This window comes from Armigeres subalbatus, chromosome 2 (assembly GCF_024139115.2).
Source record: "Armigeres subalbatus isolate Guangzhou_Male chromosome 2, GZ_Asu_2, whole genome shotgun sequence".
Taxonomy (NCBI): domain Eukaryota; kingdom Metazoa; phylum Arthropoda; class Insecta; order Diptera; family Culicidae; genus Armigeres; species Armigeres subalbatus.
Window position 1 is genome coordinate 306,042,598 of NC_085140.1, and position 27,549 is coordinate 306,070,146.

General features: G+C 40.4%; 2 long non-coding RNA genes across 2 annotated transcripts; one reads left to right on the forward strand and one right to left on the reverse strand.

The window, feature by feature from the left end:
* Positions 1 to 427: 427 nt before the first annotated feature.
* Positions 428 to 7,376, forward strand: LOC134216683 (uncharacterized). Its single transcript, XR_009980768.1, has 3 exons — positions 428 to 690; positions 750 to 1,005; positions 7,072 to 7,376. It is a non-coding gene; the product is annotated as an uncharacterized LOC134216683 (long non-coding RNA).
* A 5,696-nt stretch (positions 7,377 to 13,072) lies between these two features.
* LOC134216684 (uncharacterized) lies at positions 13,073 to 18,108 on the reverse strand. Its single transcript, XR_009980769.1, has 3 exons — positions 17,788 to 18,108; positions 17,421 to 17,588; positions 13,073 to 13,531 (listed from the first exon to the last, which is right to left on the reverse strand). It is a non-coding gene; the product is annotated as an uncharacterized LOC134216684 (long non-coding RNA).
* Between the last annotated feature and the right edge of the window lie 9,441 nt (positions 18,109 to 27,549).

Genomic DNA, 27,549 nt, shown 5'->3' on the forward strand with positions numbered 1-27,549 from the left:
GTAAATAGCGAATTTGATAGCGCGTCGGAGGGAGATGATGTAGTGGCAGTGGCGTACACAGCAAATAAAAATGTAATGTCCATCGACGTAATCAAAACGATTCACTAAAAAAACCTATGTAAACAAAAATTTAATATGCAAAATAACATTGTTTCAATGTAATCCTACATCGCTCTTCAAATTACACAAAACCTAAATCATCATTACACATTACATATTTCTTATGGAATATTAATTGCAGATATTAGTTAAAATTACATCGCAACAAATGCAACCCATTGATTGAATATGGTTTGTGTTAATATCACACAGAATTGATGTAATTTTGCAATCATTGGAAATTAATTTTAAATCTCGCAACCCTGTTCAGACTGACACTGCGCGGTTTCATCCGGCGGCAAGGCGCCATGTTTATTTTTCGCTCGAAAGAACTTTCTTTCTCAATTTGCGAGTTAAATAAATTAACAAGTTAAATTAAGTAGTATGATAAGTAGTAATAGTAACAACTCCTTGAAGATTTTACCCTGTGTAATCGTACTTGAGCTACTCCGGATGTTAGTTTGTTCTCGGTATGATTCCTCGCAAGAAGAACGGTTCTCTAGGTTCTCTGCCAGCAAAACAGAAAGCGTCACCGTTGCCGGTAGCGCATTCATTGGCATTGGTGTTTATTCCGCATATTCATATATTTCGGTAGGTTTTCATTTCATATTTTATAATACAGCTAATTTATATATTCTAATATTTAACAGGTTCAGTCAGGATTGACTCACGACAACTTTGAAACGACCATCGGACTTGCCGTCGGAACATCGGATAAGGCAACCTGAACATACAGCAAGGACTCGCTCCACAACAATAATTAACCGGGATCGTAGTACAGATCAGTTCAGCAGGAATCACTCCTAATCAAAATCGCATTGACTTCGTCTCCTTGATGGAAAGGATTCCGGAAAACTGTCAACGGAGATATTTAGTCTGCGCAACTAGCTATGCTTGGGAAATAACGTAAGTACTGGCCATAATCCGGATCGAATGTGTAAAGTCTATTTTTCCAGTCTGTGGCCTAGTGCTTGCCTGGTCGGCGGACGGCACGAGAAAAAAACCGACTTCGTATCTGATCTGGAAAAGGTTTTCTAAACGTATTCGAAGACATTAGTACAAGAAGAATTTCAGCCCCGAACTCAATGGAAAGGGCCGGCCACGGTAACGGCAGAATTTGATAGAAAGTCCATATATTTTCTCTCAAATTCTGCCGTTACCGCCGCTGTTCCATTCGATTGCGTTTGGGACTTTCTTTAGGAGGCCACGTTACGTATCTCGCCCTTATGTATATGTACATACAACAGTTTTGAGTAAAGATGCTCCATGCCCAGGGATTGTTTTGTGAGTAGAAGACATTAGAAACCCTAAGTAGAAGACATTTGCCCTAAGTTTTTTTTTACGGCTTTCAATGGGAATCCTTCAAAGACAACGGCGCAAATACGCCTCTATAGATATGCCGACAGGAAGCTTTTAGATATTCCGACGGAAATCCTTTACGTATTCTCACTGTACTTTGTGTGAATCTTTTGCGATTTCATTTTCATTTATTCAGCTCACATCTAAACAGGTAACAGTATAAACAATTTGATGCTACAATACACGGTTCGAGGTCGCTTCTCTCCATCCTCGAATGCGCCCCACGCTCGCCAAGCCGTTCTGTGCCTGGTCAGCCCACCTCGCTCGCTGCGCTCCACGCCGTCTTATAACCTGCCAGATCGGAAGCGAACACCATCTTTGCAAGGTTGATGCCCGGCATTCTTGAAACATGCCCTGCCCATCGTACCCTTCCGGCTTAAGTTACCTTCTGGATACTGGGTTTTCCGTAGAGCTGAGCAAGCTCGTGGTTAATCCTTCGACGCCACACACCGTCTTCTTGCACACCGCCAAAGACTGTTCTGAGCGCCCGTCTCTCAAATATTCCGAGTGACTGTAAGTCCTCCTCGAGCATGGTCCAAGTTACATGTCCGTAGAGGACTACGACCGGTCTTATAAGGGGCTCTCCATATACCACGTGAACAGGTTCTGGTTAGTTTTAGATACCCCGTCCACCCGCTGGACTATTGCTCATAATTAAAAAAAATGTATGTTGAACAACAGGCACGAAAGTCAATCACCTTGTTTTAGTCTCCGGCGCGATTCGAAAACCTCCCCTATAGTTCTTCAGGTAATTCCCCTGGACATTCCTCCTTGAGTACTTCCAGAAAATTTTCCGGAAGTTTCTCCAGAAAATTCTTCGAAAAGTCCTCCAGAAATTCTTCCGGTCTATTCAGAAATTTCTCCGTAAGTCTCTCCAAATATTCCTCCGAAAGTTCCTTTTTTTTTAATTTTAATAATGTGTTCCGGAAGTTCCTCTAAGAATTCTTCTGGAAGTCCCTTCAAGAATTTCTTCGGGGTTTCTCCAGATTTTCCTTCAAAATTACCTCCAAAAACTCCTCCGGAAGATCCTCCAGAAATTTCACCGAAACTTCATCTAGAAATATTCCACCTGAAATTTCTCCCGAAATCCCTTCGGAAGTTCCTCCAGAAGCTCCTCCAGGAAATCCTCCGGAAGATCCTCCAGAAATTTCACCGAAACTTCATCTAGAAATACCTCCGGACTTTCTTCCGTAAATTCCACCAGAAATTCCTCCCGAAATCCCTTCGGAAGTTCCTCCAGAAGCTCCTCCAGGATTTCCTCCGGAAGTTCCTCCAGGAATTCCTCCGGAAGTCCCTCCAGGAATTCCTCCGGAAGTTCCTCCAGGAATTCCTCCGGAAGTTCCTCCAGGAATTCCTCCGGAAGTTCCTCCAGGAATTCCTCCGGAAGTTCCTCCGGGAATTCCTCCGGAAGTTCCTCCGGGAATTCCTCCGGAAGTTCCTCCAGGAATACCTCCGGAAGTTCCTCCAGGAATACCTTGAGGAACTCCAGGAATAAACTTGAGGAATTCCTGAATGAACTTCCGGAGGAATTTTTGAGTAATGTCAAAAGAATTTTCCGCAGGAAATCCAAGAAAAACTTCCGGAGAAATTCCTGGAAAAACTTCCGTAGGGATTCCTGGAAGAGCTTCCGGAGGGATTCCTGGAGGAACTCCTCTAGGGATTCCTGGAGGAACTTCTCTAGGGATTCCTGGAGGAACTCCTCTAGGGATTCCTGGAGGAACTCCTCTAGGGATTCCTGGAGGAACTCCTCTAGGGATTCCTGGAGGAACTTCCGAAGGGATTCCTGGAGGAATTTCCGAAGGAATTCCTGGAGGAACTTCTAGATGAATTTCTTATGAAACTTCCAGAAGAATTCCTAAAAGAACCTCTTGAGGAATTCCTAGAAGAACTTCCTCAGGAATTCCTGGAGGAATTTCCGGATGAATTCTTTGACGAACTTCCGGAGGAATTCCTGGAGAAACTTCCGGGGAGGAGGAGCTTCGGTAAGAATTCCAGGGGGAGCTTCGGGAAGAATTTCAGGGGTAACTTCGGGGGAGAATTCCAGGAGGAACCTCCAGAGGAATTCCTGAAAGAATTTCTTAAGGAATTCCTGGAGGAACGACTGGACTCCTGAGGAACACCTGAGGAACTTCCGGAAGAATTCCTGGAGGAACTTTTTCAGGAGCTTCCGGAGGAATTCCTGGGGGAACTTCAAAAGGAATTTCTGGGGGAATTTCCAGAGGATGTCCTGGAGGAATTTCTGAAGGAATTTCAGGAGGAATCCCTGAAGGAAGTTTCGGAGGAATTCCTGGAGGAACTTCCAGAGAAACTCCTGGAGGAACTTCCAGAGAAACTCCTGGAGGAACTTCCAGAGGAGACTATTTGAGGAATCCCTGGAAAAACTTCCGGAGAAATTTCCAGAGGAACTTCCAGAGCTACTCCTGGATGAACGTCCGGAAGAACTCCAGGATGAACTTCCTGGAGGAACTTCTCTAGGGATTCCTGGAGGAGCTTCCGGTAGGATTCCTGGAGGAACTCTTCGAGATTCCTGGAGGAACTTCCGGAGAATTCCTGTGAAACTTCCAGAAGAATTCCTGAAAGAACAGCTTGAGGAATTCATGGACGAATTTCCGGAGGAATTCTTGAAGGATTTTCGGTTTTGAATTCCAGGATCTGGAAGTCCATGAGTATTATATTCGAAATCTCTGGATACCGTTCGGAATTTATGATTCCATTTAAAATCCTTGGAACCTTCCATTTGAAATCCGAGAAGAAATCCATTTGGAATCAAAAAAGGATTCCATTTAGAACCCCAGGAGTTTCATTTTAAATCACATAAAGATTTCATTTAGAAGCTCCAGCAAGATTCGATTTGAAATCCCAGGAGACTTCCGTTCAAAATCGACGATTCCACAAAGAATTCCAAGAACCTTATATTTGAAATCACAGAATAATCCGATTTGGAATTCTAGAAAGGGAAGGAGGAATCCCAGGAGCATTCCATTTGAATTTTCAGAAAGATTTTATTTGGAATCTCAGATGGATTCTTTTTTGATCTTTATTAAAGTGATTTTTCAACATTTGAAGAGTTCATCATTCCGACGGGAATCCTTTCGGGATTCCCGAAAGAAAACCTTTTGAGATTGCCGAATGAAAACCTTTTGGGATTCCAGAAGGAAAATGTTTTGGGGTTCACGAAGGAAAACTTTTTTTCCCGAAGGAAAACCTTCAGAAATCCCAAAAAAAATCCAGAGTAATAGCAGAAGGATTTCGTCACGAATCCCAGAAGGATTTCCTCAAAAATTCCTGAAGTATTTTCTCAGGAGTCCTAGAAAGATTTTCTCAGTAATCTCAAAAATATTGCTTTCGGATTACCAGCAGCATTCCCTCCGGAGTTCTAGAAGGATTATCTTAGAAATCGCAGAATCTAAAAATCTCATAAAAAAATCCTAAGGAATGTCAGACAAAATCGCTTGGGATTCCTATACGTATTTACTCATGAGTCCCAGAAAGATTCCCTCAGGAATCCCAGAAGGATTAACTTAGGAATATCAGAAATATTTTCTAAGGAATTCCAGAAGCATTCCCTAGGGAATCTCAGAAGGAATATCTCAGGATTCCCAAAAAATCCCAAAAGAATCCTAAAAGTATACTTTCACCATTCCCATAAGGATTCTCTCAGGAACCCTACAAGGATTTTCTCAGGAATCCCAGAAGTATTTCTTCAGCGATCTTGAAAAGATTATCTAAGGCATTCCAAAAGGATTCTCAGGAATCACAGAAGTATTCACGAAAGAATCTTAGAAGTACACTCTCTGGACTCCCTCAGGAATCCCAGAAGGATTTTCTCAGGAATCTCAAAAAGATTATCTGAGGAACTCCAAAAGGATTCTTTCAGGAATCCCAGCAGGATTCTTCCAAGAATCTCAGAAGGATTCCCTCGCGAATTCCAGATGGATTCTTTCAGGAATCTCTGAAGGAATCACGTAGGAATCCTAGAAGTATACTCTCCCATCCCAGAAGGATTTTCGGATCGAATCCCAGAAGGATTTTCTTAGAAATCTCGAAAAGATTATCTAAGGAAGAAGGAACCGTAAAAGGATTCTTTCAGGAATCCCAGAGGGATTCTTCCAGGAATCCCAGAGAGATTCTTCCAAGAATCCCAGAAGGGTTCCCTCACGAGTTCCAGAAGGATTCTCGGAAGGAATCGCATAAGAATCCTAGAAACGAGCCTAGAAGTAAACACTCAGGATTCCCAGAAGGATTCCTTCAGAAATCTCAGAAGAATTTCCTCAGGAATCTAGGAAAGATTATCTAAGGTATCCCAAAAGGATTCTTTCATGAATCCCGTTACGAATTCCAGAAGGATTCTCTCAGGAATCTCAGAAAAATTCCCTAACGAATGCCAGCAGAATTCTCTCAAGATTCCCAGAAGGATTTCCTCAGGAATTCCAGAACGATCTCGAAAGATCTAAGGAACCCCAAAAGGATACCAAAAGGAATTCCAGACAGATTTTCCCGGGAATCCCAGAAGAATTTCCCCATGAATCTCGAAAAGATTATCAAAGGAATCGCAGAAGGAATTCTTTCAGGATTCCCAGAAGGATCCCCTCACAAATTCCAGGCTTCTCTCATGAATCTCAGAAGGAATCACGTAGCAATCTTAGAAGTATACTCTCTGCATTCTCTCAGGAATCCCAGAAGGATTTCCTCAGGGATTCCGGAAGTATACCCGCATCATTCCCAGAAAAATCCCCTCAGGAATCATAGAAGGATGTTCTCAGTAATCCCAGAAGGATTTTTCAGGAATCTCAGAAAGAATCGCGTAGGAATGTTAGGAGTATACTCTCTGGATGCCCTCAGGAATCCCAGAAGGATTTCCTCAGGAATCCTAGAAAGAAACCCTTCGGATTCTTATGAAGATTCCGTTCAAAATCCCAGATAGTTCCAAGATTTAAAAAAAATCCCTTCAGAAGTTCAGAGATTCATTAGATCCAGAAACGATTCCATTCCGAAATCCAAGAGAATTTATTCCGGAAAACCTATAATCCTGTAATCCTTCGTATTCAATGGATTTCCTTCAGAATCTAAAAAATTCCCTTCGGAACTACAATTCGATAATTAATCTTACCAGATTACAGATAGAATTTCTTCCGGATTTCATGAAGATTTTTTCATTCCCATGTTGGTTGCATTCGGAATCTATCAACTACAAACGTAGTTTACTCTAGGTGGTTTCGCATCGAAATACCAAAAATTCATTTGAAATCACAGAATTTCTTTCTTATAAAATCGAAATGATTTTATCAAATCAAATAAAAACTAAAAACAACGTAAGGGAACGTCCACAAATTACGTAACGCTTAGAGGGGGAGGGGGAGGGGTTGAGTGAATTGTGACGATCCATAGAAAATTTTTAGAAGCTTCATACAAAAAGTGCGACATATGGGGGAGGGGGGGTTGAAAAAGTCCATTTTTTGCGTTACGTAATTAATGGATCTTCCCTAAGCGCCTAAAGAAGTACACCTAATCACCTCGGGACATGGCTCCTACTGGATCCACATTTTTCTATACCAATACCTTTGTCGGTCATCTTCATAGAACTGCTAAACATATTTGACTCATTATTTTCAGCGGTTTTGAGGCGCCTACGGATGCAGAAGCCTTCCGTGCTATATTGCTCAATATCACTCCGGCGAAGGTAATCCAGTGTATGGGCTACCATTGGTCTGCAGATCGATACTGGAACCACATGGAACCTAGATTCCGAATAATTATGCAGTCTGTGAATAAACAACCTGTTTCCGGCGTGGCATGCAACCTATACGGACGGCAACGGGATTAATGGCAAATCCTCTTTGCAGATCTGCGTCAAGATATGTACCGATGTATTGGACATTTATTTATATATAGATTATAATAAATGTATTAAGTTTACAAATCCCCAAAAAACTAGATTACAAATTATTGAAGGAAACCACGAAAAAAAATCCATGAAACGAATGCTACGTACGTCGCACTATTTTACGTTCTTTCATTTTACGTCACTTCGATTACATCGAATAATTTTTACATCGGGAAAAATCACATCGATTCTGTTTATTACACAGCAAGCTCTTGAGTACATCGCGCAGTGTAATATTCATCAATCGATGGAATCGACGGGTTGCAGCGGTTTCGATGTAATATTCAACAATTTTTTTTGCTGTGTAGCCACGGGGGTGGTTTTGGACAGAAACCCACTCCCCCCCCCAGACCAATTTTCTGGCTACGCCACTGTGTAGTGGATTTTAATGAATGGGATCTCTAACAGCAACCAAGCTACCACGCCAAACCCAATGCCACCGAAACAGTCCATTTTCGCAATTAACTCTTCCTTTTCGTAAAATGTTGGTCCTGAGAAGAACCAATTTTCTTTTCCCAATTCCCATTCCAAACACTAACTGCATCCAATCGCTTGTGTAAATTTGCAGGATTGCCACACTGCCACCCACTTCGTGCTGTTGTGTTCGCTTCGTTGCATCGAATGTCGGCCGCCTTTTGTGGAATTCCGATCAAAATGGCTCGCGCGCGCCGAACAGCAGCTTTCTTGAATTTAATAAATTAAACCCGTAAGCCCCGCCCCTTTGTGAGCTAATATAGTGTAAATATAATGTGCACTCATAACGATTAATGAAGGGGCGAGGCTAAAGAAATTACTTCATTAGATATAAGAAAGCTGCTGTACGGCGCGCGCGAGCCATTTCTATCGGGATTCCGCATACAACGAACCGTTCGGAGAATGACAAATTCTAAGAATCCTATTAAATTTTCTCGAAAGATTCTGAATTTGGTTATGAGATGTTGTTTATCTAAGATGCGTATTGTTGCGAGGAATGACAACAGAAATTTGACTCAAGACGAAGTTTCTTCATATTACCAAACATTATTTCTATCTGTCCAAGCAACGTTCACTAATGGGTAGTTGCTGGAGGTAGATAGTTGTCACAAAGGTGGCGTCTTCATGGGTTTTATACAAAAGAAAGTTGATCCGAAATAAACTTTCTTCAAAGTTCAAAACTCAACTGTAAATAGCGAATTTGATAGCGCGTCGGAGGGAGATGATACAGTGAATTTTAATGGATGGGATCACTAACAGCAACCAAGCTACCACGCCAAACCCGATGCCACCGAAACAGTCCATTTTCGCAATTAACTCTTTCTTTTTGTAAAATGTTGGCCCTGAGAAGAACCAATTTTCTTTTCCCAATAACTAAATGCGTCCAAACTAACTGCATCCAATCCAATCGTGTAAATTTGCAGCATTTGCCACACTGCCACCCACTTCGTGCTGCTGTGTCCGCTTCGCTGCATCGAATGTCGCACCGCCTTTCCGATCGAAATGGCTCGCGCGCGCCGAATAGCAGCTTTCTTGTATTTAATAAACTGAACCCGTAAGCCCCACCCCTTTGTGAGCTGATATGGTGTAAATATAATGCGCACTCATAACGATTAATGAAGGGGCGGGGCTAATGGGATTACTTCATTAGATATAAGAAAGCTGCTTTTCGGCGCGCGCGAGTAGAGATGTCGCAAAATCCCGATTAATCGATTAGTTACTAATCGATTACTCTTGACTCTTGTCGATTATTGAATCGATTAATCATTGTATAGTAATCGATTCAAAATTAATCGATTATCACAACGATGAATCGATTAATCGAAATAATCAATTAATTTTCGACATCCTTATGATGTCGTAAAATTCTGATTAATCGATTAGTAACTAATCGATTACTCACGATTCCTCTCGATTATTGAATCGATTAATCGTTGGGTAATAATCGATTAAACATTAATCGATTATCACAACGATGAATCGATTAATCGAAGTAATCGATTAATTTGCGACATCTCTACGCGCGAGCCATTTCGATCGGGTTTCCACAGACAACGGACCGTTCGGAGAATTATGAATTCAAAGAATCCAATGCAACTTTCTCGAAAGATTCTGAATTTGGTTATGAGATGTTGTTTATCTAAGATGCGTATTGTTGCGAGGAATGCCAACAGAAATTTGACTCAAGACGAAGTTTCTTCATACTACCAAACATTATCTCTTGACATCTGTCTGTCCAAGCGACGTTCACTAATGGGTAGTTGCTGTAGGTAGATAGTTTTCACAAAAATGGCGTCTTCATGGATTTAATACAAAAGAAAGTTAATCCGAAATAAAGTTTCTTCAAAGTTCAAAACTCAATCGTAAATAGCGAATTTGATAGCGCGTCGGAGGGAGATGATGTAGAAAATTTTAATGGATGGGATCTCTAACAGCAACCAAGCTACCACGCCAAACCCGATCCCACCGAAACAGTCCATTTTCGCAATTAACTCTTTCTTTTTATAAAATGTTGGTCCTGAGAAGAACCAATTTTCTTTTCCCAATATTCCTTTCCAGCTAACTGACACCACAATTTGTAATAAATTTTCAGCATCGGCACTGGCGGTGCGGGATCGCCACAGTGCTATTTTTATGGTCAACCTTTTCTTCATATGAAATTCTGGTTCGTTGAGGTTGAATGATCTGCAACAACACATCGAGCACCACCACCAATGCGATGGATTTTCTTTGAAAATGTTGTTAGCGCCCCCGTGATGCTGTGTCCGCTCCGCTACGATCGCTTCGATGCCTCTGCTTTGCATAAAATCTTGTTCAAACTGAGGATTAGATCCAAACCCGCAAGTGATTGATTTTTGATGTCTGTGCTAGTGATGCATGTACGTGATTGGTTAGTTTAGCTATTTCTAAACTTTTTATCAATTATCGATAATAAATAGTTAAAAATCAGTATTTTCAAATAAATACAAAGAAGCGTTGACTTATCCTTGATCGAATGGTCCAAAAAAATTGAAAATCCATCGAGAAACGGCTTAGATATTAAAGTTTAAAGTCTATCATATTTTCGTGACGGTCCCCGATTTTCGCAATCGTAAAGTGTATCCCTATATAGAAAACACAGACGTATTCCTACGTCAAAAAAGTATTATAAATCTTAACAATTAATAACATTAATTTTTTTTATGTGATGGGAGCTTTGGTAAGATATAAATATTACTGAGATATTTATGGTGGAATGTTCTGGGATTGACTATACAAAACTCTGATACTACCAGTGGCCCTTTATGGACATGAAGCATGGACGTTAAAAGAGGCCGATCGGAAAGCTTTCGGGGTTTTCGAGCGAAAAGGGCTGCGTAGAGACGCATGAAGAAGACGCATGAATCATGAGCTGTATCAAGTATGCAAAGAAGAAAATATTGTGAATCGTATAAAATACGGCAGACTTCAGTGGGCTGGTCACTTAGTGCGAATGTCGGAAGAAAGAATAGCGAAAACAATATTCAACAGAGAACCAGATAGGGGCCGAACACGCTGGCTGCACGCGGTGGAATCGGACCTGGGGACCTTGAACGTTCGGGGAAACTGAAGGAACATCGCCCAAGACCGACGATTATGGAGCTCTACAATACGCCAGGCATAAGTGTATCGACGCTGTAGCCAACCAGGTATCCAGGTAGGTTCAGGAATTGAATCCAAAAGAGAATGAAAAACTCAAAGGTGCAGCCCAATCGGGTTGTACGCAAAGGTGACGTTGAACTACGTAGCTGTATGTAATGAACAGGTTTTCGACTTTTCTGTTCGATGAGACCAAAGCAAGCGTGTTTCAAGCCCAGGGTGAATCTGTTTTCGCTGTTTATCCTGCTCTCCTGAGATTGAGTGAGATTTTAGACTAACATTTAAAAAGGATGATAAAAATATTTTTTCAAATAAACGAGGATGAATAACACTCTCAAGCGATCACATATCCAAATTATCAATTAATAAAAACTCGCTAGAGAGTAAGAATCGTTCGATAATTGTATCTTGATTCGAAGCATTATTGGTGAATGCTACTTTTGAACTTTTTTACCTACATAACACCAAAACACAATGCCAAACATTCGATTGAGCTGAATTGTTAACATTAAATTGGTATTAGATTAGTTTGGTTAACGTTAAAATAATAGCTTTTGTGTTGCAAGATTTGAAAAGTTATCGCCGATAACCACTCGCCTACTTTTCACACCTGCGAAGTTATCAAATGATAATTCCAAAAATCTGGCTGATAGTGTACCGCTGCGTTGCCTTGGCCGCTGCTTGACAGTTTGAGAGTTTATTGATAATAATTATCATTCCTTCACGTGAGGAGTCGGACTTTGCATTTACTCCAGCAGACACCAAGAGCCGAAGAAAAATTACCAGAACGCATTTACTGCAGCAGCGAAAAAGATTCCGAACCTCTCTACTGGCATCAATAGACGTAAGCGAGCAGCTGTCGTCAAACGCCCCCATGCTTTACAGAGAAAACGCGCGTGTAAGTTAGCAGAAACGAGTTAAAAGTCCTGTAAGTTGCATTAATTTGACGTCTATGCCGGCTTGAGGTTCCCAGTTAGCCTTGCTTTGTTCTCAAGGCTAACTGGGAACCTCAAGCCGGCATAGACGTCGGTGGCGGAGATGGTGAGATCGATTCTCGAACCAATCTAGAATGTTTCGGGTGGGAAACATTCTCACACCCTGGGCATAGTGTATCCATCGTATTTACCAAACAAGACACAATGGCGGGCAAGGAAAGCTTTTAATCAATAACTAAAGAAATACTAACAGATAAGTTGAAAAGCAGGCCAAGTTCCAGTTGGAATGTAGTGCTATGGAAGAAGAAGCTTGCAATGCACTTATGAGATTGACTGATTCACCGAAACCAATTCCTAAACTGTTAGCAAGTTTCAATACTAAATATTATCATACCTATATATTGTAATACACTGGAGTCATTTTTGATGCGGATATGGGCCACGTGAATTAAAACAAAGTTAAACCCCGCGTAAATTCCAAAGTATGTCTGAATGAACCGCAGAAATCCCGAAATTCGAGTGAAAAAAAAAATCGCATAAAAAACGATTCGTGTAAAAAATAACCGCGTAAAAAACGACTTCAGTGTACATCGGGAATGAAGCGTTGACTCTTCCTTGATCGAATGGTCCAAGAAAATTGAAAATCCATTGAGAAATGACTGAGATATTAACGATTAAAGTCTATCATATTTTCGTGACGTTTTTCGATTTTTTGCAATTTTAAAGTGTACCCCAATATAGAAAAGACAGACGTAGTTCTACGTCAAAAGTCTCTCACTTATCAATATGTAGCATACCTTGAGAGACTTTTTTCGCAAGCTATCATGATTAAGAACTGAAACCTCATGATAAATTTCTTATAAAAAGCTCCAAACACGGGGAGGCCTGCTTCTGATTATGCATTTCAACTTGTTCTACACAACACAAAATGAGTGAGAACAAAGCCTGAATCATCACTTTTCTGTGGGGGCTGCCTATCCAATTCTGTTTTTTTGCACTTGTATGCAAGTTTGATAAATTTGTTATTAATGTGTTTCTTCTACAGTAAAAATGAACTAACCAGTTGGGGGTTCAGATAGCGAATGAGCCCAGCTCATCACTAGTATATTTCAGATCATCTTTTCATGACTTTACAATTCGTTTCATGTCAATTGACAGCTGTTCGCACATATAATTAATAGTAAACAAATTCAAGGTAGTAATTAGGCAATTCAATTAATAAGTTTACACTGAAAGTAAACCTTGTTCGAAAGCGTCCAACTAGACACTACAAGTTCTTCCCCCTTTCAAAATGAGATCTATCATTATAGTATTACATAACTAATCTTTGATTTCAAAATGAATCCAATGTCTTAATTAATTAATTGTAATAAACAAAGTTTGAGTCCGTTTTAGTTTGCTTGACGCGCTTCGATCGCCGCAAGGTCTGCTCCGGCTGATACTGCTCTACGCGTTTACGTTTGATTCCTTGAGTGGGCGATCTCTCCCCACAATCTTCGTTCTGCTCACCACCGGCAGTAACCGGCAGGCTGCTCGTTCGAGCCATGTTATCTTGGATACAGGGAACAGGAAGCGTGATGTTTGGCCGCTCCAGTGGACTCGGATCATTAAACAGTCTGACTTGCGTTCGATGAGCCGTGGTTCGCGCGCTTCCAATTTCCACCTGTAATATATGTCGAGAAACACGTTTTAGAAAGATAGCCTTTAACCATCTAGATGGGTTATGGGGATTGTGGTTTTTATACCAAACTATGTCGCCACTTGTCAGATTATCCAGAAGATCAATGGGATCCCCTCTAATACTGGTAGGCATGACAACATCACGAGGGAGGTCGGCTTGAGTAGCCAAGTTATATTTGAATTGCTTCTTAGGATTTATAAGATCTATTATAGTCTTAGGCTTGTATGAGAAAATCTTCTCTGATGGGAATTCCTCATCGTTCGTCAGGCATGTATTGCGATAGTTGAATAAGAACAAATTAATTTGATCCTCCAGCTCATATTCCATGATTTTGGGATCAATTAAAAACTTTTTCAATACTTCTTTTGTTGTTCTTACCATCCGCTCCGCCTGACCATTGCTAGCAGGGTTGTATGGAGGGCTTTTAAGTACTTTTATACCCTGCTTTTCCAAGAACCCCACAAAGGAATAAGAGTTGAATGGAGGTCCTCCGTCCGAGACTAATAAATCGGGTAATCCAAATCTTGCAAAATACTCCACCAATTTTGTCAACACTTTAGCACAATCCGTACCTTTTTTCATCAATTCTATTTCTAACCATTTAGAGAAACTGTCAACAATAAGTAAAAATGTATACCCACTGAGATGAAAAAAATCTATGTGTATTCTACTGAAAGGTTTAGTGGAGGGAGTCCATTTGGATTCTATTTTTGGCTTAGGAACTACTGCCATTTCGGTACACACTTCGCAAATTTTTGAGAAGTTTTCTATTGCGTTATTTATACCGAACCAATACACAGCTCTCCTAGCCAACTGCTTCATCTTGACCATTCCGTTATGATTAACATGCAATAGTTTTAAAATGTCCTTCTGTAGCTTCTGTCTTGATACAATAAGCAACCATCTACCATTTCCAAATCAGATTGATTGGAAAACACATTTAAAAACTTTTTATCCATACGTTCAGGCCAGCCTTTCTGCATAAATGAAATTACCTCCAATAAGAAATTATCCTTTTTTGTTTCATTGGCAATCGCTTTAAAGTCCAGTGGGATTCCCCCGGTGAAATTTATACTTCTTACATATTCAAGACCAAATTCACTTGGTATAGTTTGCTCTAAAGGAAAACGCGAACAGAAATCCGCGTTACCCATCTTATGCGAAGGCCTATAAATAATCTCAAAATCATATATAGACAACTCTATTATAAACCGTTGCAGTCTAGTAACTATGATCGAGTTTCTGCCCAATTTCCCAAATATACCCAATAGAGGCTTATGGTCTGTGAAAATCTTGAATTCCTGACCATACAGATATTTATGGAATTTTTTTATGGTGCACACCAGTGCAAGTGCCTCGAGATGTAAAATGGGGTATGATTTCTGTGCTGTGTTTAAAGAAAAAGAAGTGAAGCAAATTGGCCTTTCGACACCGTCTACAATGTGGGCAATCACCCCTCCTAATCCGTAGCTGGAAGCATCCGTTATAACTGCAATTGGTTTCTTGGGGTCATAGTACTCTAAAAAATTTGCACCTAGCAAAGAACGTTTGGTACTTTCAAAAGCTTCGGTGCAATTTTGATCCCATGTAAATTTAACATTTTTTTTCAAAAGGTTGTACAAATAATACAATTTTGTCGATAAATTTGGTATAAACTTATTGTAGTAATTGATCAATCCAAGGAATGATTTTAGCTCAGTTACATTTTGGGGTATTTTTGCCTTTTGTATTGTAGCAACTTTATCAGGGCAGGGCGATAATCCTTTTCCACTTAGAACATGACCCAGATAGTCCAGTTGTGGAACAAAAAACTTGCATTTGTCCAAGTTTACTTTAATATTAAAGTCATTTAGCCTTCCTAATACTAAAATCAGCTTTTCTTTACAATCATCAAAGTCCTCTCCGGCAATCAAAACATCATCCAAATAACAATACACATATTTCAGTCCTTCTAAAACCTGGTCCATCACCTGCTGAAATATAGAGGCGCTAGAAGAAGCCCCCTGTGGTAATCTATTGTAAACAAATAATCCTTTTATTGTGTTTATAACCATAAACTTTCTGGACCTTTCCGTTAAGGACAGTTGGGTGTAGGCTCCTTCCAAATCCAAGGAACAAAAAATTTTACAACCTGATAGACCGGCAAACAAATCCTGCACCGTTGGCAATGGATATGTGTGTGGAATAATTAATTTGTTTATTGATACCTTGCAATCTATGACAAGCCGAATGTCATTGTTTTTCTTAATTACGACGACCACAGGTGATGCCCATTCGCTGGTTTCAATTGGAGTTATTACTTCTTCCCTTTCCAAACGATCCAAATAATTTAACACCTTATCGCGTAAACGATATGGCACATCATACGCTTTTTTGAATATCGGCGTTTCACTTTTAAGAACTAGATCCGCTTCAAATTTGTTTATTGGTGAAGAAAAATCTTTTTTAAAAACTCCAGGAAATTTCTGCTTTAAATTTACCACAGCTGTGTCCACATCATTTTCAGTCAAATTATTTATCTTCAAGGAAGTGGAAAAAAATTCTCTCCAATTAGAAAAAAATACATCAAGCCATGTTCGCCCTAGTAGTGGAATGAATTCATTCTCACAGTCAATAACCAACAATTGTAAATCAGCTAATTTCCCTCTAAATTTCACCATAACATTTGCTTCTCCTTTTATACATAATTTATTACCGTTTACCACAATTAATTGTTTGTTGCTTTTGCTCAAAGGTTTATCAAAAACGCGGTTGTATTGATTTTTGCCAATGACGGACACGGATGAACCACAATCTACCTCCATTGTTAAATGCTTCCCTTCGACTAAAGTATTAACTAGACACGGATTATTAATCTTATTGATAGAGGAAACCATCATGCATTCCAATTCACATGCGTCATAATCCTCGTCTTCACTGTCTGACTTGTCTGTCCTAAGGCGATTGAATAGTCCACTTATGGTCGCTTCATCTGTAGCTCCGTTGCCGCTATATTCCGCTTGCCATGTATCCATAAATTTCACTGTATCCCTCTTAAGGTTTTTCAATTTGAAGCATTTGCGCTTTAAATGGCCTTTCAAACCGCAAAAATCACACACACGATCTTGATAAGCCCCCCGATTTCCACTGTTATCTCTTTTCCAGTCAACTTGTTTGTTTCTATTGTATGGCCTAAAACCGAGCCTATCCTTTACTGATCCTCTGTCATTTAAAGCTCTAGCTAATTCAAAACTATCTGCAATTCTCTTGTAAGCGGTACCTTTTGCTCCACCATGTTTTAACGAAGCAATTTGTTCAAAACTATTCACTTTCATATGTCTTGCATTATAACTCGCCATTTCCCAGGTTACTACTATTTTTTCCGCATTTGTTAAAGATAAATTTTCCTCGCTAAGCAAACGCTGCTGTAAAGCCTTATCTTTAACTCCGGCAATAATCCTGTCTAAAATGGCCTTTTGTTTGAAATTATCAAAGGAACAAAACTCCGCTTGCAGCTTAACTGAGAGGACAAAGTCCTCTACAGTCTCATCAGGCTGTTGCACCCGATGGTTAAATTTGAAACGTTGAATCATATCAGATTCGGTTTTATCGAATCGGCCTTTGAGTTTCGCTACCATTTCGTCATATGAAATGTCGCCATAATCCGTGTTAGGGAACAATAATTTTACTTCGCTGTAAACAGCGGGACCGCACAAGGTCGCAAAATAATCCTTTTTATCCGCTTCCTGAATTTTATTTAATCTAAATACTGATCCTAATCTCTCAATCCATTCTGTAAAGGATGTTCCCTTCCGATATGGCTCCATAATAGTGGTTAATGCAGCCGACGCCATCTTCACCAGCAACCGTAATAAGTAAAATAATAGCTTACCAATTTACCGGGATCACAATCCACACCAGCCAGTTGGCCTGCGGAATCGCCAAATCAGCGGAAGCAAAGATCACTAGCGATCGAACGAAAATCTGGTCAACTTCAACCGTCGTGTAAAATAAACTCCGTTCCACCGAAACCGTGCCAATTAGCAGTTGTTTTTCAATCCTGAATAATAAAATAAAAAGACAAACGTTAAAACAATGCAGGTATTGTTTGTTCAAACAATTTAAATCACACAAACTTAATTAATTCTTTTTAAGAACAATTACTAGCTTCTTGCGCCGTTTTTTCCATTCACTACCAACAAAAACCAACTTTTGAGCACAATAATGCCGTCAAAATGGCTACCGGCTTCGATACTCACTTCACCGGATAAGCAAAACCCCTATGGCCGCTCTTATATGGTTCGACATGCACCGCTCCCGTGTCGATAAAGGCCTTGCTGCAGGTCTGGTCTCTTCCTGAGATTTGGTATTCCTCTTCAGTTCTGGTTATCAGTAACCCGGAATGGTCTTCAGCTCTCCAACAGGCAAATTTTTCACTAACACTTTACCGGATCTATTTCCTAGAAAACTTTCCAAACTTTTTTTTTTGTTTCACCTCGTCGCCAGTTAATGTGTTTCTTCTACAGTAAAAATGAACTAACCAGTTGGGGGTTCAGATAGCGAATGAGCCCAGCTCATCACTAGTATATTTCAGATCATCTTTTCATGACGTTACAATTCGTTTCATGTCAATTGACAGCTGTTCGCACATATAATTAATAGTAAACAAATTCAAGGTAGTAATTAGGCAATTCAATTAATAAGTTTACACTGAAAGTAAACCTTGTTCGAAAGCGTCCAACTAGACACTACAGTTATCATAGCTAATTAGGATTCGGAACAGTTTTTGCCTTTCTTTTATCGTTGATCGTTATCTTTTGAGAGCGATTTCTGCAAACCCTGCTTATGCTATTTCAGAGGTATCTTCGGAGCCCTATGTCCGACTGCAAAATCTCCGGAGCCCTATGTCCGACTGCAAAATCTCCGGAGCCCTATGTTCGATCTTAGAAAAAAAAAAGACGATGCCTTGAATGGCAATGTTATAGCTTCCCTTCTTCTTATTGGCATTACATCACTAAACTGGTACAGAGCCTGGTTCATTAAGCACTTCCACAGTTATTAACTGCGAGGTTTCTAAGTCAAGTTATCATTTTTGCATTTGTATATCATGAGGCTAACACGATGATACTTTTATGCCCAGGGAAGTGGAGACAATTTTCAAACCGATAATTGGCTAGACCGGCACCGGGAATCGAACCCAGCCACCCTCAGCATGGACTTGCTTTGTAGCCGCGCATCTTGCCGCACGGCTAAGGAGGGCCCCACGCATAGACATACATACATGTATGTACTTAGTTGACCAAGCTATAAGTTGATTGGTATATACAACTTGGGTCTCCGAAAAAAAAGCCAGCGAGCAAAAGTGTGGGATTGTCATTCAGGAGAAGGCGAGCTCGATTCTCGATCCGGTCTACAATGTTTTTGGATGTGATAATTTCTTCCTGGTCATAAAGTATCCTTTAAATTTGCGACAATTGGCTATGTGGTAGGATACCTGCGAATAAATTCAATGGCAGGCTTTCAGAAGCATTCAGAAAGTAGAGCCACATCCATTGAAGAACTGAACTGAACTGAACTTCAGGAGTATATTAAAGAAAGTCAACTAAGGGCTGTATGTAATGGGTAGATTATTACATTATTTGCTCACTAATATTTAGCAAATGAAGCTATCAAAATATCTAACTAATTAATAGTTAAGCTAGGTGAAACATTTAAACCAAATCCAAGTGCCTTCAGTTTGAAGGCCACGAATGACGCTTTTAAAAAACACTACACCACCGAATATTAAGAAATAGTTTATGGCGCTACCGCTCATTCCGTGCTGATGTTCAAAACACCAAAGAGACAAACTTCGTCAATTAACGTTAATTGGTTCCGGACTGAAATGCAGAAGTACCTATCCCTAGCTCATTTTCTGCCAGCACTAAAATCCATTTCAAAGCGCTTGCATTTACATTTAATTGCTGAATCATTACTCTTTAGGACTATTTGGATCAAACGGAAACCAAGTGCTGAGGGATTCCCTCTTTGAAAAGCATTTACTGAAATGCTTCTAAAATTGTGGCGATAAAATGAGGATAACAATAACAAACGCAAAACCAGATTTCCCCCGGCGTAGATCCACTTTACGCTCCACTTTAACAGGGGAAAATCCGGAAAACCGCACGGCATCATTGGAGATTTTCTCGCCGCTTCTGTCGATGCAGCGCAGTGAGGACGATTTCCATACAAGCATCTCGCAGAGTGTTTCGCCATTACCGCCGTGTCAGTCAGCCTCGTTTCCGCGCCCGCCCGTGTTGCATGCCAGTCACCTTGAAAATCGACAAAAGTGCCACCCGGTCCGGACGGGATATAGTCGAGTAGCAGCGGCATGTTTTTTCGAGAGCCCTTCTATTCTAGCAGCCGGCTTTTCCAGCGTCCTGCATCAGTCAGTTTGGGGAGATCGCCGGAAAATGAATGAAAAACCAAAATCCCCTAGCGGGGACGCTATACAGCAACTACGATGCATGCTGCAGCCTGAATGATATCATAAGAGGATGATGATGACAGCAACGATGCTGTTGACAATTGTTCTCTTTGTGGCCAGCGAGTTGCTACTGTCCCTGGAAGCATGGCCCGTACCTAGTCCGCATTCCGAAGCTCTCTCTTTATGTGTGGATTCGATGGCACCTATAGTGGCTTATGGGGTATGATGATTCGGACTGCTGGCATGCAATCATCAACAAGACTGCAACTGCGGTAGCACATTTCGGAGCTAACCTTATCATCACCGCCATCATCGCCACTTGAGCTGCCTGTAGAAGATGCATGGTTTCTGCCGAACACTGCGTCTGATTTGTTCCGGTTATTGTTGGCGTTCGAAGTCATCTGTATCTGTACGCATTTAGTCATCGCATTTGCATTCAACAGTTGGTCTTCTGGAAGCGTGGTAGATATTTTGAAATTACGAATATTGTGTATATTATATAATAAAAAAAAATATCAAAAAAAAATATGACTCATCAGAAATCTAAAAATAAAAACAAATACATTGATGGAGGTATGATAATACGTAAAACTAACGCGTCCTCGAACCTAAACCTATGCCTATGCGTATTGTAGAGCCCCATGATCGTTGGCCTTGACCTTAAGCGATGATCCTCCAGGCATGAACATTTTTTTATTTGGAAGCAAATTTCTGAAGCGAGCGGAAGGCAAGTGTGGTGGTGATATGCCTGCTGTATATTAGAACGGAACTATTAAATCTACCTATTTTGCCTCTTATACTATAGTGTTTGAATTATAGTACATGAAAATGTACGTCTAGCTTTGAAATATGATATTGGCAATTAAAAAACATTGTAAAATGAATTGACCTTCGTGCAAAAGCAACATCTAATTAATCAAAGCATCTTTGAAAAGTAATTTACTCTATGAATGTTTTAAATTTAAATTCTCAAGTGCGTCCTTTTTTTCAGAATGCCACGGTCTAAAAAATTCACCAACAGATATTGTATAGAACTTCTGTAGAAATATACATTCAAAGTTAAATCAACATGTTAACCTATTTAATATCTATCACAACACAATTTCCGCGTAACAAAATACCAACTGTTTCATAAACTGCGTATTCAAATTAGGACTCAACGTTGCTCATCATTTCCAAACTACACGCAGAAAATCCTATCCGAGATGCCATTTCCTCTCACTTATGATCCTGTTATGAAAAGCATTTGCATGAAATTCGCTTCCACCACCTCGCTTGACGGTTGGTTCAAAGCCTCACACTGGTCCTACCCAGTCCCATCAACAGGGCCCACCATAGATCATGGGATTTGGGTGCGCAAACCACGCTCTGTCCGCTTGGTGCCAGATGCTAGAAAACAGAGAGTTTTTCGGGCGTTCGGTTATGCCACTTCCGGCTCAATCCCCTTCTGTGTGCTGCCTCTTGTCAGAGTGTGGCTCTAAACGGCTAAACAAAAGTTTCCCGTGTGTGGAACGTGCGAAAACTAAACAGTGCCGATGGCGTTTGTCGTTGTGGTCATCGTCGATGTCCTTGTCATAGTCATCATCACCATTCGCCAGCGCTCGGTTAACCCAAATGGATGGTATGGGTCCGCCGGAATCGAAACTGGAACCTTGAAACAGCTGGTTCTGTTGGTTGATGTTGGTTGCTGTTGGGGCTTTTGGACATGTAGCATGTACACATGAGGTTGAATTTGATTTGGACGGAGAGGGCTGGATTGCGTAGAACACTCTGAGTTGGTCATTAATTTATTTGATTTTGAAGAAGAAAATTCTGCATCAATATTTTTCGAATACTCATTCAATGTATAGAACAGCATTTACAAATAAACAAATTTATTTGATGTGTTATCTACAGTAGAAGTATTTCCCGTAAGTGGAAGTCCAACCGTGTATCATTTGGCCAGGAAGTTCAGACGATACGATAGCGATACGATAGCAATACGACATTCCGATGCTTATTTCTACGGCCAACAGCTATTGAACGGATTCAACAAACAAGTGACCAGAACAGAACTAATTAGCGATGCTAAAAAATCTTGATTAACATTTTTCTTATCACCTACCAAGACCAAATCTTCTCCCCTTTGTCCTGTTCAGTAGTTTCGATTACTCATAAGTCAACATTTGGGCAAAGGTGAAGGATTCCCAATCCGGAGATGGTGGGTTCGATTTTCGATTCGATTTTAAGATGGGAAGCATCTAGGGCTCCCTGAGCATAGTATACCCATTGTACTTGCTACACAAGATACATAATCATGCGATTGATTGGCCGGCCTACAAAAGCTTTCAATTCATAACTGAGGAAACGACAAAAAAACACTAAGCTGCAAGCTAAGCTGAAAAGCAGACAAATTTTCAGTTGGACTGTAGAAACATTGAAGATGGAGATGAAGAGATAGTTCTGTATGACATAGGGCTTTTCCGTGGAAAATGTAAGCCGATATTTTACGTTCCACACATACAAAAAATAGCTTGAGCGACTTGTTTTCCATGGTTGGAATTACAAGATTTTTCTGTATGTATGTAATAAGTGCACGGTCCCTAACCACAAATAATATCGAACAAACACAAAATAGTCAATTTTATTCGAATACCTATGTAACATCAAAGATTTTAAAGTACAAGATAGTCCACTCTAGAATATCACATACATGCTACTAGCGAACAACTTTTATTGACAGCAGCGCAAACTGGTGGTAAAAAGTCGGACCATTGCAGTAAAAATGATCAAGTTAGCTCTGATTTTTGATTGTTATTGAAATGTCACTGCTTCCTCATGAACTCAATTCAACAGTAATGTTTTCCAGGCAGTTTGCGTTCAAGAACAAGGCGTTTTATTACAACTTGATGGTACTGCTCCTCCGATTTGGATTTGTTCCTACTTGTAAGAAGGATCAAAATGAAGACACAAAGACGGAAGTGACAAGTAAAAAAAATGGGAAAAAGCCTTTGACTCTAATGCTGTCGTTTACCCGGTTTCTCCCGCAGCTGTGGAAGATACAAATTTCGTGAAGTGAAACGGTGGTATGATCTGCAGAAGTCAAGACGAAGAGCCAAGCGTGAGGATGTCTCGACGTACGTTTACTCCAAGTCTACATTAATGGCCTTTGTCACCTCTGGGATGTTCCAGTACAGATGTCAGGACCTTAGACGCAACTGGACTTATTTACTTTTTTTTGCTACGATTTGGTAGCTTGTTACTATAGTAAGACTCCCATACAAGGATCGGGTCTGTGAGACTCCGGAAAATAAACTTAGGCACCCAACAATGAAAGTTGTCTTCCTTCCTCGGTAACCGACTCTTAGCTACATACCTTTCCTTCCTCATGCATGCTTATCAATCAATGTGCCACAGCAGATCCCGAACAGACGCATCCAATTATTGTAATGTATGAAAGATTATTCTGCTGTGTTTGTAATATTCAAACTATCTTGTAGATGGTCATTAACGTCTTCTGTTGGTCCACCTATGCTTTGAATATTTGATTTGTTATATGTCTATCCGAAACATCTGAAAACTGATCGTGGAGTAGTAACTCCATAAGCTAACCGAAAGGCTTTTACGGGAAATTTTATGTTCGCTAGTTCCAAATGTCCTCATTGGGCAACAAACTTTTAAAGCATGTCGGGTTAAAGCCTGTTAGTTGGGAAGAGAGACCCAGAATACTCACGGTGGCTCGGGCTGATGTTAAGAGTGACATGACGTTTAATATTTTGTTTTGTTGACATATTTTTGGAAGCTACGTTGCGCTTCTACGCGTTGATATAGAAGCAATGATGCGCCTCCACGCGTTGCTGTGAATAGATAGTTAGACCGCCATCCGTTGGAGCGCTTTCGTCGCGTTCGCCTGTTTTTAGCAAGAGTGGGCTATATTGTTAATATATAATATTTGGTAACATTCTTATTTTATATTCTTCTCTGACATCAGCCTAGCCATCTAGGGCACCGGTAACGCCACCCATACCACCTTCGCATATTTAGTTCCTCATACAGTTTTGAAACACAAGTTGAATATCTGTTCCCTGTAGTTTAGCGATTCAGGATTAAACCATTAGCCATCGTCTGTCATGGAAATGTGTCATTTCGATTCTGATTCATAGTCTGCGTACAACCTTCAGTTTAAGGGTGTGCGATATGTGATTTTATGTGGTAGTCGAAGCGAGTAATATTGGAAAATAGTAGTTGGGTAAATCTGGGTGAGATATCGTGTTATGGTATAGTTGCCGCGCTTAAGAGATCTCGTAGGACAGACTTAATTTATTGGAGTGAGATGGTGTCTTTTGTAGCGAAAAAACGTAAATAGTAATTGCTGATTCTTATCAACCAAAAACGGCAAACGGAAATCTGCGAACAGACACATGAGGAGGGTAACTCAGGTAGTGTGTTCGCTAGACGGATCCCCCGGCCCGCAATTAACCCTTATGCGGCCGACGGGGTACCCGTGTTCCTTTTTCAAATTCAAGTGGTGATATTTCAATGATTTTTTATAGCTGAAAGCTGAAACTTGGTGACATCTAAGAACTCCATAGAATGTAGCATCTGTGAGAAAATCACGTTGATACAGTGAGGAGGGACGTGGGGAGGGGCATCTGATTTTTTTACCCCGTGGATGGCCGACAGGGTACCCGTGTTCCACTAAATTGATATTTTCATAACTTTAACAATTTTCAACCGATTTAGATAATTTTGACAGTTTTGGAAACAGAAACTCATATACTTTTTGTCCATTGTCTAGGTTTACAGCTTTTGTCCATGGTTATACAAGAAATCTTTGAAGTAAGGCTTAAGAGTCTACACATGTAACCGAAGGACTATCAACCAGTTTCAAATATATTACATGCTCACTGCGCTTCTCAGAATAGCCGGTGTTCACAGTATATATTATGGGTCTCCAAAACCCCTGGAGTAAGGCCTAAATCATCCAAAAAATCCCTGGAATAAGATCTCTGCTAACGTAACCAAAGGTCTATCGTGCAAATTTAAAAACGATACATGATCTTTATGGTGCTTAGCATATAATGCTTTTACAGTATATGTTCCGGGTCATCCAATGACCTTTTCTTAAAACATGTTTGCATTCCAAGTAGTTCTTGTTGCTGTCATTGATTCCAGGTAGTCTACGAACTCCATACAGTCAAGGTCTTCGGATCAATCTCCGTAATGGAGGCAGTTAACGAAGAATAAACAAATTGCGTGACCCCTTCTTGGTATATGTTTGTATTCTAAGTAGTTCTTGTTGTTGTCGTGGGCTCCAGGTAGTCTACGAACTCCATAGAGTCAAGATCTGTGGATCAACCTCAGTAACGGAGGCAGTTATTGAAGAATAAACAAGCTATGTGACCCCTTCTCGGTATTTGTTTGTATTCCAAGTAATTCTTGTTTTTGTCATTGATTCCAGGTAGTCTACAAACTTCATAAATTCAAGGTCTGTGGATCAACCTCCGTAATGGAGGCAGTTATCGAAGAATAAACAGGTTGTGTGGCCCCTTCTTGGCATATGTTTGTATTCCAAGTGATTCTTGTTGTTGTCGAGGACTCCAGGTAGTCTACGAACTCCATAGAGTCAAAGTATGGGGTTCGATCTTGGTAACGGAGGCAGTTATTGAAGAAGTTGTGTGACGCCTTCATGGTATTTGTTTGTATTCTAAGTAGTTCTTGTTGTCATTGGTTCTAGGTAGTCTACGAACTCCATAGAAACAATGTCCGTGGATCAATCATCATAATGGAGGCAGTTATTGAAGAATAAACATGTTTTGTGACCCCTTCTTGGTATATGTTTGTATTCCATGTTGTTCTTGTTGTTGTCGTGAGTTCCAGGTAAGCTACGAACTCCATACAGTCAAGATCTTCGAATCAATCTCCGTAATGGAGGCAGTTATCGAAGAATAAACAAGTAGCGTGACCCTTTCTTGGTATATGTTTGTATTCCAAGTAGTTCTTGTTGTTGTCGTGAGCTCCAGGTAGTCTACGAACTCCATAGAGTCAAGGCCGGTGGATCAACCTCCGTAACGGATGCTGTTATTGAAGAACAACTGGGAGGGACGAAAGGTAGCGGTTTTCCTCCAATACCTTTTCCGAACTTGATCTATCACATGTTGTGCATATGCATTATCGAGTTTCAGACAAAGTAATTAAATTCCACTCCGAGTGGCTCAATACCCGGAACATAGGCAATTAACTTTGAATTTACTAAACTCGAAAGGCGATCTCTCTTCGCTTATGTGGTCGGGTTGGGATCTGACGACCAACTGGCGCAATCTCACACAACCCTACTTCATCAAGCGCCGTTAGTGATGAAGCAAGTGTGTAGGAGCCAGATAATACTAAATACTCATCCTACGTAGTTGGCATTGTACAAAAACTTATATGAGAGAGTTAGTTCTGAGAATGTATTGCGAGAGTTCGGCTACATGCCCGGTGCTGTGAATTTGGTTTCATCAGTACCCGCTAAGCTGCAGAGGACGACGGGGTCCTTCGTAGCTTAGTAGGGAATACACCTGTCTAGCGAACTGGTTGCGTGGGATCAAATCCCACCGAAGTTCTGTAGATCAATCTCCGTAATGCAGGCAGTTATCGAAGAATAAACAAGTTATGTGACCCCATCTTGGTATATGTTTGTATTCCAAGTAGTTCTTGTTGTTGTCTTGAGCTCCAGGTAGTCTATGAAATAGAGTTAAGGTCGATGGATCAACCTCCTTAATGGAGGCAGTTATTTGAAAATAAACAAGTTGTGAGACCCCTTCTTGGGATATGTTTGTATTTTAAGTAGTTATTTTCATTGTCGTGGGCTCCGCAATGAAGGCAAGGCAAAATACGTGAATGGAATCCGTATTTTTTTGTCGAAGAGACTTACAAACTTAAGTATTAACAGGTACTCATAAATGATTCATAATAAGCTACAGGCAGTGAAAGTTATTTCATGAAAATCTTTATTGTTTGCGGCAAATTGGGTCGAAAACGTGATAAAATCGGGTTAGGCAAAATCAGGGGTAGACAAAATCTGGGAGTGACAAAATCAGGTCAACCTCATCTGAGTGAAAGTGAAACGCATTTCTAGTACAGTAGCCGTTCGATAACTGCAAAATGTTTACTTTTCAGTTATCGAATGCCTTTCGATAACTGCAACGCACTCTAGACGTCAAACGGTTGTCAATCGACGTCAGATACAATAAAAGTGCATCTAAATGTGCAGCGCAATGCAGCTGTCATTGAGTCTGACATCGGTTTGAAGTTTAGCGGTCCGATAACTGTAAAACTGTTGCAACTATCGAATTGCAGTTAAATGACTTGCAATTATCGAACGTCTGCTGTAGTTTTTGTTTTTGCCATGATACTAGATAGTCTATGAACTCCATATAGGAATGATCTGCAGATCAACCCACGAACGGAAGGCTATTGGTATATGTTTGCATTTCAAGTAGTTCAAGTTGTTGTCATTAGCTCTGGGCAGTTATTGAAGAATAAACAAGATGTGAAACTTTATCTTGATATATTAGCATTCCAAGTAGTTATT